Here is a 13,571-nt window from a genome sequence, read left to right as displayed (position 1 = left end):
GTGGCCATACTTTTGGGAACTACATGTTACCTACGGTGGCCATTTTCTTGTAGCCACCCAGCGTTCTGGAGGTGTTGCACACCCGGCGCCCAAGGGGGCTGTACCGTATCTCCCGGCCGCTCAGCGGCATGCCCCAGGAACGGCGCTTAAACTACTATGTTTCTAGCGGCATTAACATGAAGCTGGGGCCTCTAGGTCCCGCTCGGCTGCCATTTTTTGTAGCCTAAGCCTAGAACACTGGCGGCCATGCTTTTGGGGCCTCAGTATGGTTGACCTCTAGCGCCTGTGTGGCGGCCATCTTCATAAATCAGCAGCCAGACAGAGACACGCTGCTGACTAGCAAACAAAAGCTGATTAAAAACAGCAGCCTTGTATTAATAGCAGCCATTTCAGCAGACTGACAGATAGATTCAGCGGACAAGAAGCAGCTCAGCTAAGCGGCACTGCACTACTGGTTCCGGGATGGTGAGTCCTCTGGGGGGAACCCCTCATCTCTGCTGCAGTTAGGAGGGTGGGTTGTCACACCTTGCTTGGAATCCCTGTGTCAAGCGTGTGGGAAGCATGACGTCAGAAACAGAAGTTTTTCTCCCTGAAACACCTGAGCTGGCAATTGATGCCCCTGCACCCGATGTATCGTTGGACGCTATGTCGGCAATCCTAGATGCCTTCATTGCCAAGGTGGAAGCAGCGCGTGGAAGAACAGGGGATAGAAAGCGCCCCCGCCATCTTCTGGAGACAACTCAGATACGGAGCCAGGTCTAGCTACGGCTCAAGACCCTGACTCTGAGGTATCTGACGATGCGGACCAAGATCGACCAGGCAGTGAGGATGATTCTGGACCCAGGTCAGCTTGTGAGAAGGCTCTGGTAAGTGACCTTATCACCGCAGTGCGAGATACCCTAAAGATAGAGGGGTCTGTAGAAGCAATAGAAGCGCCAGTCCCCTTTGGGTTCCGTAAGGCGACCCACACTGCTAAGGTGTTCCCTTGTGTGTCTTACTTAGACAAACTTTTATACAAGGAATGGGACAGACCACAAAAGACCTTTTTTGTACCTAAGAACCTGGCGGTACGTTACCCACTGGAGGAGAGTTTCTTGAAGAAATGGACCTCGCCCCCCATAGTGGACCCTCATGTGTCCAGACTAAACAAGCTAACCGCCATTCCAGTGGAGGGGGCTCCTGCCTTCAAGGACTCGGCAGACAAGAAGGCAGAGTCGATATCCCGTAACCTATACACTGTAGTAGGTTTGGCGGTACGCCCACGAGGGAGCCCTAGAGGAACAACTGGTACAGGGCCTAAAATTCGTGTGTGAATCAGCCTTGGACACTATTCCTCTGCTGGCCAGAGCTTCTGCTCAGGCGGTGTTGTTACACCGTCTACTTTGGTTAAAGAATGGTCGGCGGACCAAGCTTCCAAAAAGGCCCTAATGGACCTGCCCTTTAAGGGCGACAGACTCTTTGGAGCTTGCCTGGATAACATTATTAAGGATGCTACAGGAGGTAAGAGCACCTTGCTCCCACAAACCTATAAGGGGAAGGAGCCACGCTGACGACAAGGGCCCTTCTTTACCGCACCCAATCGTTTTTTTCGTCCACCCAGCACCGCGGGCAGAAAACCACAGGCCAATTAAGCGCCTGCTCAGGGACAGAGACGCCCCTGGTTTCGCAAACCCAACAAGCCCGTTACCAATACCACGTCCGCATGAAGGTGCTCCCCCACCCATTTCTCGGGTGGGGGGACGTCTTCACAACCCGGTGGACATCTCGGATCCCCGACCGGTGGGTTTGCGAGGTAGTCTCATCAGGGTACAAGATAGAATTCCTATCTTGCCCACCAAACAGATTTTTTCCCTCCAACCTCCAGCTACAACCGGCTCGTCGGGAAGCCCTAATTGGGGCAGTTCAAAACCTGCTGGAACTCGGGGTGGTTATCCCTGTCCCAGTACAGGAACGGTTTCAGGGGTTTTACTCCAATCTGTTCATAGTACCAAGAAAGGAGGGCGTTCGTCCAATCCTGGACCTCAGGGCCCTCAATTGCTTTGTGAAGTTACAAGGATTCCGGATGGAATCAATCCGCTCTGTCGTTACTGCTGTCCAGCCGGGGGACTATCTGGCATCCTTGGACATCAGGGATGCTTATTTACATGTCCCCATCTGCGCAAAGCATCAGTGACTTCTGCGCTTTGTGGTCGGGAAGACCACTATCAATTTGTGGCTCTACCCTTTGGCCTGGCATCGGCACCAAGGGTGTTCACCAATTCACGCCCTACTAAGACAACGTGGCATCGCTATCGTGGGCAACTTGGACGACCTGCTTCTGAGGGCCGCTTCAGCCTCAGAATTAGAGGTGAGCGTGTCTATAACATGTCAGACACTTTGGGTGGCTACTGAACATTCAGAAGTCAGTAATGGTACCGACTCAACGCCTAGTATATCTGGGATTGATTCTGGACTCCTCAGAGGCAAAGGTTTTCTTCCCTGTGGAAAAGTAGCAGACCCTTCGTGCTGCGGTGTGGCAGTTGACATCCCAGAAATGGTCGTCACTCCGTTTTTGCATGCGAGTCCTGGGCCTCATGGTGGCCTCCTTCGAGGCGGTACCATATGCGCAATCTCAAACACGAGTGCTACAGAGGGAAATTCTGTCCAGATGGGACAAGTGCCCATCATCCCTGGATTATCAGATCCAGGTGAGCCACCTGGTCAGGGCCTCGCTAGTTTGATGGCTGACCTCACCGGCACTTCTGTCCGGGAAGTCGTTCCTTCCTTATCACTGGACAATCATCACACCAGCCTTACCGGGTGGGGGGGAGTCTGGAGGGTTCAGTCGACCCAGGGTCGCTGGTCCCCGGAGGATTTCCACCTGCCGATTAATGTCCTGGAACTTCGGGCGATCAGGCTGTGCCTCGCCACATGGTCTCAGAGGCTACAGGGGCATCCAGTCAGGATCCAGTCGGACAACGCCATGGTGGTGGCATATGTCAACCATCAGGGAGGAACAAGAAGCTTGGCTGCAGCGTCAGAGGCCGCTTACATCCTAAGGTGGGCAGAAAGGAGCATACCGTCACTGTCGGCCATATACATTCCGGGTGTGGAAAACTAGCAGGCGGACTACCTGAGTCGCCAGACGTTGAACTAAGGAGAATGGTCTCTGCACTCGGAGGTGTTTCAGCTCCTTTGCCAAAGATGGGGCACGCCAGACGTAGATCTCCTGGCGTCTCGACTCAATCGGAAGGTATTGAGGTTTGTGGCGAGGTTGAAAGACCCATGGGTGGACGCCACAGATGCATTAGTGGCGCCGTGGAGTCAGTAGCGGCTAATCTATGCCTTTCCTCCTCTAAAGCTCCTGCCTCTTCTACTTCGCAGAGTGGAGGCAGAGGGGATCCCGATGATCCTAATCGCCCCGAATTGGCCTCGGCGTCCTTGGTACGCCGATCTAGTGCGGCTTGTAGCAGACGCCCCTTGGCGTCTACCACGGAGAGAGGACCTGCTGTCACAAGGTCCCATACTGCATCCTACTTTACAGTCGCTGGCTTTAACGGCATGGCTATTGAAAGCCAGGTACTAAGAGACCAGGGCCTATCGGATTCGGTAATTTCTACCATGAGAAGGGCTAGGAAGTTATCCTCTAGGAGGATTTATTATCGCACTTGGAGAGCTTACTTAGCGTTTTGCGAAGAAATGAAGTGGAATCCACTGACTTATTTTGTGTCCAGGGTACTGCTGTTCTTGCAGCGCGGGGTGGACCAAAAGCTTGCCTTAAGCACGATTAAGGGGCAGATATCTGCCCTGGCTGTTTTATTTCAGTGACCCCTGGCGACTCTAGTGAGAACATTTGTACAGGGGGTTCGGCATGTGGCCCCTCCGGTCCGTCCTCCACTACCTCCGTAGGACTTCAGAAGGCACCGTTTGAAGAAATTAGGGAGATCACCTTCTGAGAAAGTGTCAATAAGGGAGTCTTTTTGGTGGCGGTCACGTCAGTTAGACGAGTCTCTGAGCTGAACGCCTTATCATGTAGGGCTCCCTACCTAATTTTCCACAAGGATAAGGTGGTGCTGCGTCCGCAGCCATCTTTTCTACCTAAGGTCGTCTCGGCCTTCCATCTCAATGAGGACATTGTACTTCCATCCTTGTGTCCTAATCCGTCACACCCTAGGGAGACGGCGTTGCATTCCTTGGACGTTGTCCGAGCTCTGAGAGTATACTTAGCTGCCACTGCTCCGTTCTGGAGGTCAGACTCACTGTTTGTTTTGGTGGCTGGTCCCAAGAAGGGCCTAGCGGTCTCATCGGCCACCATCTCTAGGTGGATCCGACAGACAATAATTCAGGCTTACGCCATAAGGGGTCGGGCGCCCCCCCTTTCCTATCACGGCGCATTCGACCAGGGCAATAGGTGCCTCCTGGGCTTTCCGACATCAAGCGTCTGTTTCCCAGGTGTGTAAAGCGGCGACTTGGTCGTCCGCTCACACTTTCACTAAATTCTATAAGGTTGATGTGAGTGCATCTTCAGATGCTTCTTTCGGCCGCAAAGTTTTGCAGGCGGCTGTTTAGAGTTGCAACTCCTTAGTGGAGGAGCTCTGTTTGTTTTGGGGTGAAGTTGAATTTTATGCTGTTCCCACCCCTAATTTTTTTGACACTGCTTTGGGACGTCCCACTATGTCAAGATTAAGGCTGTGTCCGTCCATGAACGAAAGAGAAAATGGGATTTTATGCTCACAGTAAAATCTCTTTCTCTGAGTTCATGGATGGATACAGCACCCACCCCTCCTTTTTATGTTTGTACTACTTTTTGACGAACTGACCTGCGAGATGCAGAGAGAGCGGTTACACCCAGAGGGCCCGTGTATGATAAGTTTAACCTTTTCTATAAGTTTCTGCCTAGTCACTCCTAAAGGAAGGCTAATACCACTATGTCAAGATTAAGGCTATGTCCGTCCATGAACTCAGAGAAATAGATTTTGTGGTGAGCATAAAATCCTATTTTTCAGATATTTATTTGTAAAAAAAAAAAAAAAAAATTCTAAAGAATTTATAATTTTCCTTTTTAGTTCACAATTATGTGCCACTTTGCGTTGGTCTATCACATAAAATCCCAATATTTTTTTTACTACTTTTGCAAGGCACTGTATATCCCACCCACAAAAAAACTCCTGTTTTCATAACTCTTGATTCCATTTCTGAATGTCTTTAAATGAGGCGTTAATCCTTTGCCCTGATTGGATCTAATATATCTATTATATTAAAGTATTTCTTACACTATTATCTCTTTGCTATTATCTAACCAACAAGAGAAGTTATCAATAATACCACACTGTACTTAAGTGAAAAAACACACACACTCAAAAGGAAAAAAAAAAAAGATTCCAATCTATCATCATTTATAGGTACTGTGTAAATGCTGTACAGCACAGGTGTCAAACACAAGGCCCGCGGGCCGAATCTGGCCCTCGCACCTCTCCTGCAGCTGCAGTAGTGCTCCAGCCCTCCTCCAGACCCTTACTTTCTGCTTTCAAGCAATGCATCCAGCTTCTTCTCAGCAGCAGCATAAGGAAGGTGGGGTACACTGTAATGTAAGGGAGATTGGGGGACTAAGCTATGTGTTGGTTTCTGCTCTTGCACCAATTATTGATCGGACTTTGTTAGAGGTCTATTTATTGGAGTGGTTTGTAACCAGGGGAGGGCTGGCAGCCTTAGGCCAGGGGGCAAGTCCATTCAAGTGGCCCATAGAGCGTGGAAAAGTGATGGATCAAGGAAAACAGTCTAAGATTTTTCATGATCACAAGAGTCCGCACAGAGGCCCCCCTTACATCAGAGTCCGCACAGAGGCCCCCCTTACATCAGAGTCCGCACAGAGGCCCCCCTTACATCAGAGTCCGCACAGAGGCCCCCCTTACATCAGAGTCCGCACAGAGGCCCCCCTTACATCAGAGTCCGCACAGAGGCGCCCCTTACATCAGAGTCCGCACAGAGGCGCCCCTTACATCAGAGTCCGCACAGAGGCGCCCCTTACATCAGAGTCCTCGTGTCTGTGCAGAGAGAGAAGGGGATGTCAGCGCTGGTGTGCACATGTTTTGCGGTGCTTTGTGAATGGGTAGTTTGTCTTCTATGGGACACACAAGCCCAGAATGCAGTGGGGGAGAAGGAGGAGGGCTGGCCACAAAAGAGAACGTACTGAGCCGCAGCTGGGCTGGTATGGAAATAAATGTATTCTTTCTAAAATGGTAGGTAAGAAAAAAGAAAAAAAAATGTCTATCCCATTGTGGTGGAGGGGTGGTCTTTAGTTTAAGACCACCTTGTAAAAGTGGATGATCTAGGCTTTAAAACTGTGATTTTGTAACTTTTGAGTGTCCAGTCAGTGAATTTTAATATAGTAGCTTGGCAACACTGAGGCCCCATACACACCATAGAATCCATCCGCAGATAAATCCCAGCAAATGGGTTTCAGCGGATAGATCCTATGGTGTGTACACGCCAGCGGATCTTTTTCCGCGGATATATCTCCCCTGGGATGGATTCCAGCAGATCGAATATTTGCTGACATGCAGAACATATCCATCTGCTGGAGTCCATCCCAACGGATAGATCCGCTGGTCTGTATAGACCAGTGTTTCTCAATTCCAGTCCTCAGGCCCCCCCAACAGGTCAGGTTTTCAGGATTTCCATTATTTTGCCCAGGTGATTTGATCAGTTTCACTGCCTTAGTAATCACCACAGCCTTTTCATCTGAGGGAAATCCTGAAAACCTGACCTGTTGGGGGGGCCTGAGGACTGGAATTGAGAAACACTGGTATAGACTCACCGGATCCATCCGTCCGAAGGGATCCCCCGCATGCGTCATAATGATTTGACGCATGCGTGGAATTCCTTATATGACAGCGTCGCGCACGTCGCCGCGTCATAATCGCGGCGACGGCGCGACACGTCATCGCCAGAGGATTTCGGCGCGGATTTCAATGCGATGGTGTGTACACGCCATCGCATAGAAATCCGCGGAAATCCTCGAGAGGATTTATCCGTGGAAACGGTCCGCTGGACCGTATCCGCGGATAAATCCTCCCGTGTGTATGGGGCCTCAGCCATGTGACTATAATGTTCAAATCCTATTGCTGAAAACATTTGTCACTTTTTTCAAAATAAGGATAATTTTTCTGGTGTGTTAGCTCTCTGAACTTAGCACTATGTACTATATAAGGGGGCAGATCCACAGAGAGAGTACGCCGGCGTATCTACTGATACGCCGGCATACTTTCAAATTACCCGCGTCGTATCTCTGTTTTGAATCCTCAAAACAAGATACAACGGCATCTGGGTTAGATCCGACAGGCGTACCTCTTCGTACGCCTTCGGATCTAAGATGCAATTCTTCGGCGTCCGATGGGTGGCGTTCCCGTCGTTTTCCGCGTCGAGTATGCAAATTAGCTTTTTCCGACGATCCACGAACGTACGAGCGGCCGGCGCATTTTTTTCCGTCGTCTCTAGTCGGCTTTTTTCGGCGTGTATTTAAACCTGCTATTTGGTGGCGTACTCAATGTTAAGTATGGCCGTCGTTCCCGCGTATAATTAGAATTTTTTTTTTTGTGTGCGTAAGTCGTCCGTGAATCGGGATGGATGTAATTCACGTCTATGTTAAAAAAAATTACGTCCTTGCGATGTCATTTAGCGCAATGCACGGCGGGAAATTTAGGGACGGCGCATGCGCCGTCCGTTCGGCGCGGGGAGGCGCTTCATTTAAACGAAACACGCCCCCTAATCGCCAATTTGAATTAAGCGGCGTTACGCCACGAGAGATAGACTACGCCGCCGTAACTTACATCGCAAAATCTTTATGGATTCGAACCAAAGCTGGGAAAGTTACGGCGGCGTAGCGTATCTCAGATACGCTGCGCGGGTGCAGATCTCTGTGGATCTGCCCCAAGGTGCGTAAAGAGGCAATATAAAACTTAAAGCCTAAGTGTAGCTAAAATAATATTTTTTTTATAAAAAAATCAGCACATCAGGGACATAACTTACAATCAGTAGGTTGTGTCCCTTGTGCTGATGCCTTTTCTGTAATGCCCTGTACACACAATCGGAATTTCTGCCGGGATAAACTCCAACATATTTTTCTGACGGAATTCCATTCAAGCTGTCTTGCATACCCACTGTCACACCAAATTCCGACCGTCCAAAACGCGGTGACGTACAACACTACAACGAGCCGAGAAAAATTAAGTTCGATGCTTCCAAGCATGCCCCGAGTTGATTCTGAGCATGTATGTTTTTTTTCTCCGTCGGAGTTCCATACAGACGAACGGAATTTCCATTTTTTCATCGGGAAAAAAAGAGAACATGTTCTCTTTCTAAGTCCGTCTGAATTTCTAATGGAAAAACTCAGATGGGGCACACACACATGTTCGGAATATCAGATGAAAAAATTCCGTCTGACTTTTTCCTTTGGAAATTCCGTTTGTGTGTACAAGGCATTAGGGGGCATGGTTGGTGGAGAACTGCACCTATCAAAGGAGTTGTCACAGGCACTCATCAAAGCATTCCCGACTATGCCCACGGAAAACAGAAGCCGTGCGACAGCTTGTATGAATGGAAAACAATCTATGGGGATAGATTCATAGATCCTGTTTTATTGAAAGAACCTGTATATCACACTAATGACAAGAGCCTGTGACAGGATGGGGGGGGGGGGGGGGGGAAAAGGCATAGACATGATGGACACTTCCTATTGACTGTAAGTTATGTCCCTTGTACTGATTTCTGTGTTTTTTTATTTTAGCTGGCACTGTAAATATTACAAGGTAACATACGATTGCTACGTAATTGCTAAGACATTTCATTTTCTGTAAGCCCAGTTGTCACATATATTGGTTCACAGTACTGTAAATGGCACTTCTGCTCAGACAAAGGGCCACTATCTTCATTTGCAGGTGGGGAGATCATGATGTTTATGTTCCTCTCACCTCATCCATTTGCGGAATGCCTTCAATTTTGTTGAAATAATACAAGACATTTTTTGAAGGAACAAAAGGAGAGAAAGATGGAGAACGTGTGACCCACTTTTGTTCACTATACCAGAGCTGGAACTGTCAGTTTCAGTGCCAGAAGTTTGGCGTTTACAGTAGTGTCCAGGATGAATGCAACTAATGCCGCGTACACACGATCGGTCCATCTGATGAGAACGGTCTGATGGACCGTTTTCATCGATTAACCGATGAAGCTGACTGATGGTCAGTCGTGCCTACACACCATCGGTTAAAAAAACGATCGTGTCATAACGCGGTGACGTAAAACACAACGACGTGCTGAAAAAAACTAAGTTCAATGCTTCCAAGCATGCGTCGACTTGATTCTGAGCATGCATGGATTTTAAACAAGATTGCTTTTTTTTAACCTATGGATAAATAACTGATGGGGCCCACACACGATCGGTTTGGTCCGATGAAAACGGTCCATCAGACCGTTTTCATCGGTTTGACCGATCGTGTGTACGCGGCATCATAGTTTTACCTAACACAGCACCACCCACGCATGGAACACCCATGATTAGCGCCAATTCATTTTTACATAGCTAATGTACAAATATTGTTTACCAGAGTTTGACTTTAAGGGAAGAGATTCATGTGTTAGATATTCATGTACATTTAAATATAAATGTATACAAAAGGAGACTTTTTCCTGCTGGAAAAACAAGCTATATAAAACATGAAACAGATTGTTTGACTGAACAAGTCATTTATTATTTAGGATGTAAATTTTGTGATGCATTTTATATAGAAAAAACAGTAACATCTTTGAGAAAACGAGTTTATGAACATAAATATGATATAGTGACGAGTAACTTGTGAACCGCAATTGGAAGATATTTCAGTCTACAACACGATTGAACAGCAAAAGGATTGATGGTACAAATTTTGCACAAGTTTCATGCAGGGCCGGACTGGGAATGAAAACCAGCCCTGGAAATAATTTCATACCAGCCTCACAGCATTAATATACCAGCCCAAAAAAAAGCGAGAAATCCATGAGAGAGCCAGAGAGGGGCCGGGCTGCAATGGTGAGAGAGGGTGCAACGGCGAGAGAGGGAGGGTGCAACGGCGAGAGAGAGAGGGTGCAACGGCGAGAGCATTGAAACCCATCTTTCAGATAACCATAACAAAAAAAAAAAACACCCAAGCTTGCAGTAATATCAGCACCCATAAATATGGCCTTACCAGCACCCATAAATTCAGCAATATCAGCACCCATAAATTCAGCAAATGGATACAGTCCTCTGCCAATGCTGTGCCAGTGTCTCTGACACTGTACAGGGGGAGAGAGGGAGTAGGATCACCAGCGGCTCTGTCTGCTTAGCACACACGCACAATCACACATCATGATGACTTTAAGGCCTCTTTCACACTGGGGCGGTGGGGGCATCGGCAGTAAAGCGCCGCTATTTTTAGCGGCACTATTCAGTCGCTAGCGGGGTGCTTTTAATGGCCGCAAAGTGTCACTTTGATTCCAATGGGCAGGAGCGCTTTAGGAGCCGCTCCTATTGCGCCTCAAAGATGCTGCTTGCAGGAAATTTTGTAATGTCCTGCCAGCGCACCGCTCCAGTGTGAAAGCACTTGGGCTTTCACACTGCAGTGAGTGGAACCACTCTTTCAGGGCGCTCTGCAGACGCTATTTTTTGCGTTATAGCGCCTGCAAAGCGCCTCAGTGTTGACTACTTTCACACTGAGGTGCTTTGCAGGCGCTACAAAATAGCGCCTGCAAAATGCCCTGAAAGAGCCTCTCTTCTCACTCCAATGCGAAAGCTTTCACACTGGAGAGGTGCGCTGGCAGGATGCTCAAAAAAGACCTGCTAGCCGCATCTTTGAGGCCCTGAAGGAACGGTGTACACACTGCTCTGAACCGCCAGCAAAGCGCTGCTGCAGCGGCGCTTTGCGGACGTTTTTTTATCCTTTTGGGCCGCTAGCATCGTGCTGGCAGGACGCTCAAAGTCTATGAGGCGCCCCGCTAGCGACTGAATAGCGCCGCAAAAATGACAGTAAAGCGCTGCTAAAATACTGACGCTTTAGGTGGAGCCTCCTCCAGTCAAACAAATGACAATCTGGCTGAGTGGCCGGTCACACTCGTAAATGAGCATGGGGGGTGCCTGTCACACTCCTCCATACTGCCAACAGTTAAAGTGGAGGTTCCCCCTAAAAAAAAATTCTAACAATACATTGAGAAGACTGATTACACTGCGGTTATGCTGTTTTTTTTTTTTTTCTCGTACATACCTCGTTATCGCCGTTTCATCCCTCGGCTTCCGGGTACGATTCTTGCTGGACCTAGTTGATTGACGTTCCTCTGACCGGCGCATACTGCGCGTCACGACTTTCCAACAGAACCCAAACGTCATTGCGCAGGCGCCGTATAGAGTCAGCTCTATACGGCGCCTGCGCAGCAACGTTCGGCTTCTTTCGGAAAGTCGTGACGTCAAGTATGCGTCGGTCGGAGGAACGTCAATCAACTAGGAACGCCCAGCCCCACAAGAATCATACCCGGGAGCCGAGGGATGAAACGGCGATAACGAGGTATGTACGAGAAAAAAAAACAGCATAACCGCAGTGTAATCAGTCTTCTCAATGTAGTGTTAGAATTTTTTTGGGGGGGAACCACTGCTTTAAGTAACCAAATTTTTCAGGTAAAGTGCCGTACCGCCGGAGCTATAGTGCGGGAGCCAGCCGCAGGAGGACAGGTGGGAATTTTTTGGGCGTTTTTTTTTTTAATTACAATTTGCAGGGGCAGCAAGGTGACAGAGAGGAGGGGGGGGGGGGTGCAAATTGTAACCTAAACCTGTATAATAATCTCTCTCACGAGGCATTGCACCCCCCCCCCCTCCTCCCCTCCTCTCTGAGATTATTATACAGATTTTAATTGCAGGGGCAGCAAAGCTAGGTGACAGAGAGAGAAGGGGGGGGCTGGGGGGGTGCAGATATGGTAAGATAGAGAATCGTTTTTATTGCATTAAAATTAATTTCTTCACCTTGTGCTCCAAGGCAGGGTGGCGACGCCGTTCACTTCTCCCCTCACCGGACAGACACTGCAGAGACATTGTACTAGGCGGTGTTGGCGCCGCACGGGACGATAGAACTAGTCCTAAAAGTTTTTTTTCTCCTGCTCAGCTCCTCCCCGTAGACACATGATCAGTGATGCTGCTCACTGATTAGCTAGGTAAGTTCTTACCTAGCTAATCAGTGAGCAGCATCACTGATCATGTGTCTACGGGGAGGAGCCGAGCAGGAGAAAAAAAACGTCAGGACTAGTTCAAGAAGGGATTAGTGAGGCGGCGAATATGGCGGCCGCAACCTGCCAGCCCGTGGCTGCTTTTAACTACCGCAGTCTGCAGGTATGATAAAGCAGCCCCAGGAAACTCAGTGCAGCCGTCACCTCTGCAATTTAAAACAGCGGCGGCCGCGGCGATCGCGGCTGCGGCCCGCCGCTGATTATAGTTGACTGACAGGCAGTGACAGCAGGCAAAAGCAGGCGGCCTACCGGGAATTTTCCCGGTATCCCGGTTGGCCAGTCCGGCCCTGGTTTCATGTGAGCTCAAGAAGGGGTGATATATTCAGAATTATTCGAACTAGAAACAAAGTCAGTATATAATAGATATCCCATATTTAACCACTTAAGGACCGGAAAGGGTTTGCCTCCTTAATGAACAGGCCATTTTTTGCGATACGGTACTGCATTGATTTAACTGACAATTGCGCGGTCGTGCGAAATTGTACCCAAATGAAATTGATGTCTGTTTTTTCCCACAAATAGAGCTTTCTTTTGGTGGTATTTGATCACCTCTGCGTTTTTTATTTTTTATGCTATAAACAAAAGAGCGTCAATTTAAAAAAAAACACCACAATATTTTTTACTTTTTGCTACAATAAATATCCCCAATTTAAAAAAACAAACAAACAAATTTCTTCATCAGTTTAGGCCAATTTGTATTCTTCTACACATCTTTGGTAAAAAATAAAAAAAAATTGCAATAAGCGTATATTGATTGGTTTGCACAAAAGTTCTAGCATCTACAAAATAGGGAATAGATTTATGCCATTTTTATTATTATGTTTTTTTTTTTTATTACTAATGGCGGTGATCTGCGATTTTTAGCGGGACTGCAACATTGCGGTGGACAGATCGGACACTTTTGACACTTTTTTGGGGCCATTGACATTTATACAGCGTTCAGAGCTAGAAATAGCCACTGATTAATTTATAAATGTCACTGGCAAGGGAGGGGTTAACACTAGGGGCGATCAAGGGATTAAATGCGTCATAGGGAGGGGTTTCTAAATGTGGGGGGATGTAGAAAGCTGTTCCTGATTAATAGGAACAGTAGATCTCTCTCTACTTCCCTGACAGAACGGGGATCTGTCTCTTTACATTGACAGATCCCCGTTCTGTCTCTGTGAGGAGCGATCGTGGGTGGCTGGCGGACATCGCCTGTTTCAGCCTTTTAACTACTTAACCCCCGGAACATATTGCTGCCCAAAGACCAGAGGACTTTTTGCGATTCGGGACTGCGCCGCTTTAACTGACAATTGCGCGGTCGTGCG

Source organism: Rana temporaria, chromosome 2 (genome assembly GCF_905171775.1).
Source record: "Rana temporaria chromosome 2, aRanTem1.1, whole genome shotgun sequence".
NCBI classification, from domain to species: domain Eukaryota; kingdom Metazoa; phylum Chordata; class Amphibia; order Anura; family Ranidae; genus Rana; species Rana temporaria.
Note: the sequence above shows the minus strand (reverse complement) of the source record.